Source organism: Amphiprion ocellaris, chromosome 5 (genome assembly GCF_022539595.1).
Source record: "Amphiprion ocellaris isolate individual 3 ecotype Okinawa chromosome 5, ASM2253959v1, whole genome shotgun sequence".
NCBI classification, from domain to species: Eukaryota; Metazoa; Chordata; class Actinopteri; family Pomacentridae; genus Amphiprion; species Amphiprion ocellaris.
Window position 1 is genome coordinate 24,170,202 of NC_072770.1, and position 7,351 is coordinate 24,177,552.

The following is a 7,351-nucleotide window of genomic DNA, read 5'->3' on the forward strand; positions in this document are numbered from 1 at the left end:
GTGATTGGTCAGACTGACTGAGAGCCAGAGAGCAGTGATTGGTCAGATCATAGATACTATAGAAGACAGCGCGCTAGCGTATCTAGTCTGCTATATATATTTATGGTTAGCATGTCTGGTAACGTCTCTGGCTGCTGTTGACCTTGTTTTTGGAGTAAAACAAGGTAAGAAGATAAATACTTCTAACCAGTAGCGTTGTTTTGTACGTTAAGTCAGCTACTTGTGAAGAGTTGTGTTTTGTCGTGTTTGAGCAGTTGGTCCGGACGCGTTAGCTAGCTAAGCGGCTAAGTTAGCTAGCTAAGCGGCTAAGTTAGCTAGCGGGCTAATTAACACAGGTGGCTAACTTACCGCTGAACACCTGTGTTAGTTGCTGCTGCAGCTGTCCTCATTATTAGAATGACCTTCTCAACCTGTATTTCTCTGCTGTGTATTTTAGCTTTTAAAAAAGTTATTTTACTTTGAGGTTAACTGAAAATCGTTCAGCTGCACTGAAGTTTAACATTCAGCTGGTTTGAATTAAACCGTGCTAAACTTAACATTCTGCAACATTACCTCTCTGAATCTCCATAATTTCATTAAATTCCTTCTCTCTTCCACTGCTCAAGTTCAATCCAGTATATAAAATGACATTAATAGTGAATAAACTAACAACCAGCCATTGTATTTATTTATTACTGTATGTATTTGTAGTAAAACATGAGTTGAAACAACCTACTTTTGGATCTAGAACTGCGCAAGCCGTTCATTTTCAGTCACCTGATGAATTAAACTCCCCTTTTTATGTGAGGTTGAAGCAGAAAGTCTGAGTTAACAAAGAAAGTTGTTTATAATTTGTGATACCTGTTATCTCTGACTGAGGCTTTAGTTTTTGTTGAGCTGATTTACATGTAGAAACTTTGTTCAGGAAAATTTCTCAGTAGCTCAGAGGACAGGCTGCTTTTTACACAACCTTGTAAGAGAATGTCTGTCAATGCTTTCAGCAGAATTTAGAAACACAACACTTCCTAAACAGATATTTTGAGGCTGTGAGGTTGAACGTTTGAGAGTATATCAGTGTGTTTGTTTTTGGTCTTTCTGTTTCTAGGTGGAAGCTGAATTAGTGAGGATGACTCCTGCTCCTGTCATCTCTAAGCTCCTCACACATCTTTACCTGCACATGAGGAAAATCACTCCTGTAGAATGCAGGTATGTTTGTCATTATTATAAAAAGATGTTGCCTGGTGACCTGTCAGAAACCCATTATACAGAGTCAGCCAAAATAATGTTTACACACATCAGGAAAAGAAAAACTTGCATAAATATTTCAATACCAAATTTATTCAGACATCACGAGATTAATAAAAGTTATCTTTGGCCTCTACAATTACAAGAGGTGCTCAAAGTGGTGGCCACTGGCTTCCAGACAATTCTGTTGTGTTGTAGACGTCACTTGTTGATGCTCCATTCATGAGGGTAGCGCCATCTGTTGGGAAAACATCGTACAACAGGACACAGAATTATCGTGATTTGATCAAACTTAGAAAGAGGAATCTATATGTGTAGAACTACTTATACAAATTAAATATTTATAACAGTTTTTCTTTTCCTGATGTGTGTACATTATTTTGGCTGACTCTGAACTTAATGAGAACAAAACTGTCATTTAATTGTTGCTCTGAAAACTTCTTTAGTGAAAACCATCTGGTGTTCTGCTTTGAAACAAACTGCTGTTGAGGTCTGTGTTTTTAGGTTTAACCCCACAGTTTCTGAATGAACTGATGTTTTGTTTTTTTTCCTGATCAATGTGGACGTTATAATTGATGGTAACATTTACTGATCATATAATCAGCATGACAATATAACAGTAGAATATTCTGACCACCTGACTAATACTGTGTTGGTCCCTTTATGCTGCTAAAACTCCTCTGACCCAGTGGTTCATCAGAACCTCTGGGGATGTCCTGTGGATTCTGTGGGTCCTGTGGGTTGCAGGGTGGGTCCTACCTAGACCAGGCTGATCCGGGACCATCCTGTTGTCCATAGAATGTTTGCAGTTCTTGTTTTAGCAAAATATGTTATAATAGAAGATCTTTATTGTCATTGTACATGAAATTATCTGCAAACCAGCAAAGTGTATCAGTCTGAGGTATCTAAAAATAAATAAGTAAAGAAAAATGCTTCTAAAGCCAATAATAAACTGAATATTTTGAGGGAATATTCTAAAAAGGAAAGAAAAGCTCCATTCTCACTCCTCTCAGGATAAATTGTCATTAAAATTGACTTTAAATTTAGCTTCAACACAAGATAAAAACGTTTACTTTCATTATTGATATTGTCAAGTTTTAATAAAGTTCATGCTACTTTTATAAAATGATGAAAGTGAATAAATTGTATTTCTGTTATCTGTGTTTGATTTCTGTCTTTTCTCCTGTCATCCAGATGTTCAGAGGGAGATGATGCCACATCTGGTCCAGCCGATGGATGGTCTTGAAGTTCTCTGACTGGCCTCGACTGAAGATGGTCGTCTCACTGGATTTAAGGTTCAGATGCTCAGTAACAAACTCCACCAATGAGCCAACAGGGAAGCTTTAGGTTTATTAAATGTTGCTATGAAGGTTTCACTGTTTTTCTTTGTGAATGCAATGTGCTCCAACTGAAACTTGAATTAGAACTGAGAAGTAAATCCTTCCATCTGAAAGGATTTAGTTGCATTAATAACCTCATAACATTCTAATTTTTATTCCAGTCTTGGTTGAAAATAGAATCTCTGTATTGATTCAGGTAAAAACTGAACTTCACAGTATGTTGGAGCAAAACAACCAGATGAAAACTGTGATGGTGTTGGATTGTCAGACCGTAATGTTGCAGCTCAAAGCAGCTTTTCTATCTCAGTTCATTCTGACATTCAGCTATGAATCAACACAGCAGATGGTGATCCATGCTGTGGAAGTCTCACATCTCCTGATTTAATGGAGCTGCTTTGCACTTTTTACACTGTTTATTCACCAACACTTTATTTAATAAAAATCCCATCTAGTTTTTATGAGGAATGTGATGTTTTAATTTCTCTGTGAATAACTGCAGTCTAATGGAACAGCTGGAGTTGTAACATCTGTCCTGATATTGATCATGAAGTATTGATCAGAATACTTATGGTTAGCAGTCATCCCTGAAGTTTTACATTAAAATCTTTACTTGTGTTGTGAACTTTGGTAAGAAGCAGAAACTTTAGCGTTGCCATGGATACATGAGTGTTAAATTCTGTCCATGTTTCCATTTTGGGAAATTCAGTCCAGTTCCAGAATGTGGAGGAATTTAGTCTTACAATCACAGACAACAAATATTATCTGAAAGTCGGGTTATTGTTGTTTATCAGCACAATACAAAAAGATTAATGTTAGAAATATTCCAGTTAAGACTCTAGAATATCATGATTTATGTAAATTTACCTCAATAATATGAATGTTCAGGTTAAGATTGTGCAGTGATATTATGTAAGTTTAGCTGATTAAAGTTTATGACTCTGCACTAAAATATTATTTAAATTGACATTATTATAATATTTAGGGTCAGACCCTACAGTATTGAGATTAAGAAATCAAATATTCTATAAAATGTAAATACACTGAACTCATTTGGATATATTTAAGTGAGACTCTACAATATTATTTGACACAAATCTATCTAAATCAAAATTTTAATAATTTTCACGCCAAACATTTACTGGACTGATTTAAATATTAAAATCACTCCTTTCTAATCCTCTGCTGTACGTTCAAACCTGAGGCCTTAAATAGAAACACACAAGTATCTGATTGAAGGAACTTCTGTAGAGTCCTGGTTCCAGAACATGATGATAGAAACAAACTTTAACAAAAGCTGCCTGAGAGTTTACAGGTTTTTATGTTGGATTTCTTCAGTAATTTAATGAGCGTTATCAGCAATAATCAAGTGTTCATTTGATGAACTTCATTTCCTAATACATCCAGAATTGGAGCTCATATCTTTTGCAGCTGTAAAGTTTCTGCTCCTTCAAAGTTCACAACACAATGAATGAATTCCTAAAACACTCTCAATGCTGAAGCAGTGATCAGTTTTTTTGTTTCTTCTCTGGAGATGCACAATGAGGGACGTCTGCAGTGACTGAGAAAGAGTCTCACCACATCCTGACATGAGGAAAAAGACTTTATTGAAGACTACAATGAGAAAAACTATCAGACAGCAGACGGCTGCATTCAAGGTGAGCTCTGAACATCTAATCTGGAACAGGAATTCAATAACGGATGAATCATCTGGCACAAGAGAAGAAGACCATCAAACATCCACGTCAGCTGATGGAGGTCCAAGAGTCTCACCGAACAACCAACCTACAGAGTGAAGACCTCCAATCTGATTGGACGGCCTCCTATTCAGCCACATGTGTGAACAAATGCCTCTAAGCTGATTTGTTTTCTAAAATAAATCTAGTTTGAGTCCTAATCTATGCCTGTGTGTTTGCTTCTTTACACCGCTGTTAACAGTTTAGGCTGTTAGATTGTTCCAGATAAGACAAGTACAAGATTCTTCAGAGCCGTTCTACCACGAGCCTGACAGGAAGAACTCCAACAGCTACTGAATGTTCCTGTGGTTCCCTCAAGGCTACAGGAGGAGCCCTATGAGGACGAGCCAGTCCACCTGATGGAGGCCAGTCGCTGCGGTTCAAAGCCAACACAGACTACGTGGACTTCTACTGGACCACACGGAGGCCTTCAAACCGGACCAACAAGTTCACGACTCCCCGACTCGTGGGTCTGAGGACGCCGCCGAGCCTCGGTCCAGCCGGCCGCCTGTCTGTGGGTGTTTGAGTGCTGAGAGGTTTGTGGATGCATGTGAACGTGTCTGTGTTGAAACAGCAGCTTTTGACTTAGTAACACCGCTAAAAACCAAGAGCTCCTTTATTTGTGACTTCCACTAAAAAACTGATGAAAATAAGTTTGCCAGGGTTCTGACTGATCACAGATTATTAAATAATGAAAATAATCGTTTAAATATTCCCTTAAACAATGCTTTTAGGTCTACATTTCCTTTACACTGACTTCTTGGTATATGTACAAGTATTTTGGGTGGAATATACCATTAAGCCTAATGTTCAAGGGTTCTTCTGGGAATATACCATTAAACCAACCTTTTAGGTAAATGTTCCAGGATGTTGGGTAGAATATACCATCAGATCAACCTTTTAGGTCTACATTGGAAGATTTTAGAGTAGAATATTACTCCAAACCATCCTTTAGGTCTACATTTAGGGTGGAATACTCCTTTACACCAATATTTTTTTGGTCGACATTGAAGGATTTTAGGTGGAATATTCCTTGTAAACTTACTCTTTCAAATAAATAGTCGCCTAACCCCCTGGAAACCAGCGTTTGTCCTGTTTTTGTGTTGCTCCTCAGCGACCCTAGACAGCTGGGTCGTAATGTTTTTTGAGCAACACACCATACTATGACGTTTTTACAATGATGGTTCTACTATGGAACCAGTTTGACATGTTCAGTTGTTCTTTGTGTGAAAACTCAGAGATTTCAGGTATCAGAAGGTGGTTTTCAACTTTGTTAACTTTCTGCCTCAACTTTAAACTAAATTTCCTTCACTAAGCCAGCCCTCTGGACTTCCAGGAAGCTGTGTTCCCATTGGCTGTCCAGGTGGCTGCTTGGTGTTATCAGGAACACCTGAGCAGCTCAGTCTCTTCCTGCTTTATTTAGGTGCAGACAAACATTTCCTCTGGTTCTCTTCACCACTGAACTGGGTTTGGCTCCATTGCTTTAGTTTGTTCTTTAGGCGTTGGCTTGCAGCTTCCAGCAGTAAAATCGTCTTTAATGTGTTTCTTGGTGTGTTTTAGGGCTTTGTACTGGATAGTTGTCTTGGTAAATGTGGTTCTTTAGCCACAGTTAGCACATGGTGCTAATGTGTGCAGTGATTAGTGGATTTGGTGCAGCTGAGTTGTGTCTTTATCTTGGCTGTAGTGAGTCTTTAGAGGTTTTTGGTCAGACACATTCTGTATTCTTGTTGGTGAACTAACGTTGGTTGTCCAGAAGGTAAGAGTTCCTGTCCTGATTCTCTGTTCTCAGAGGTTCTCTGGTAGGCTGCAGGAGACTTTAACATTTGGGTTGTGCTAGTTTGGTTTTTGTATGGTTTCATTTGGACGACTATCTTGAGGCCCCTCCATGTGGTTTAGTGAGGTTTTCTGCAACAGTTCTACAAAGCAATCTGCAGCAGAAGAGACTTTGAGAGTTTTTAGGAAGTTCTGGAGACCAGACTTTAGAGCAGCAGAAACATTTGTCAGCAGTTTGAGCAGGAGAAGGTGAGCTTCAGAGTAGAAATGAGGCAGAAACTTTCTTGACCCGTGTGGTGAGAAGAGTCTGTAGTTCTTTGGTCTGAAAGCACAAGAAGAGTCGACTGATTAAAGGAGAAAACAGGAGATATTGTTGGTTCTTCTGTCACTCTGCAGTTTCCTTAGACTGAATATCAAGTTTATATTTTAAATGATTTCCCATGTGAGCCCAAGAAGACTTCAATAAACTCCCTCTATCCCCTGGACACAACATATTTTATAACCATGTTAAATCTTTTTTTTAAAATGTTTTTGAGTTTTAATCATAGTTTTAGCATAGTTTTATTCTCTTTGCTTGTTTAGTTTTGTCATCTGTGTGAAAGGTGCTAAACAAATAAAGTTGAATTGATAAACTGAATAACTGACTAACTCATGATTGTGAGAACAGAAGTATTTTCATTGTGATTTAAGGGTTTATTTCATTTTTAAGGTTGGGGTTAAAATCTTGACAGAAAAAGAAGATTAAAGAAATAAACTACATAACAAAAAGCAATTAAATCAAAGGAAAAAAATTAATACAAAAAACTTTTTAAAAGTTTTATTATTAAAAAGATAATAATCTGTTTAGTAGAGTTAAACATTAAATACAATTAAATTATATTAAACAGACAAAGTATTGAAATAGATAATTCAACAAGATACAATACATGTCATTATGAAATTAAGCAAAATTTTTAAAATACAAATATTAAAAATTACAGATCAAATATTTTCCATAATTAAACATTTAAAAAATACAGTTCAACAAGAAGAATATTAAACATTTAAAAAAATGCAAAACATTTAATTAGGTTATTAAACCTTTAAAAAGACAAAACATTTAATTAAAAAATTTAATGTTTAATTAGAAAATTACATCTTAAAGACAATAAAACTTCAAATAGGAATTAAACAGAAAATACAATGAAGCATTTAAAAAGAAAATTAAACATTAAAAGGTGGTAAAACATTTAAAAAGAAAAACCTTAAAGATTTAATCGAAACATTAAATATTTGGAAAGG

At 36.5% G+C, this 7,351-nt stretch overlaps 1 long non-coding RNA gene across 3 annotated transcripts; it reads left to right on the plus strand.

Moving 5' to 3' along the window:
* LOC129348881 (uncharacterized) lies at positions 1 to 6,684 on the plus strand. 3 transcript variants are annotated; one of them, XR_008601617.1, is made up of 4 exons: positions 14 to 164; positions 1,085 to 1,185; positions 2,419 to 4,398; positions 4,500 to 6,684. It is a non-coding gene; the product is annotated as an uncharacterized LOC129348881 (long non-coding RNA). The 3 variants fall into 3 exon arrangements; XR_008601615.1 differs by lacking the exon at positions 4,500 to 6,684 and having other exon boundaries at positions 2,419 to 4,219; positions 4,282 to 4,458; XR_008601616.1 differs by lacking the exon at positions 4,500 to 6,684 and having other exon boundaries at positions 1 to 164; positions 2,419 to 4,458.
* Positions 6,685 to 7,351: the final 667 nt, after the last annotated feature.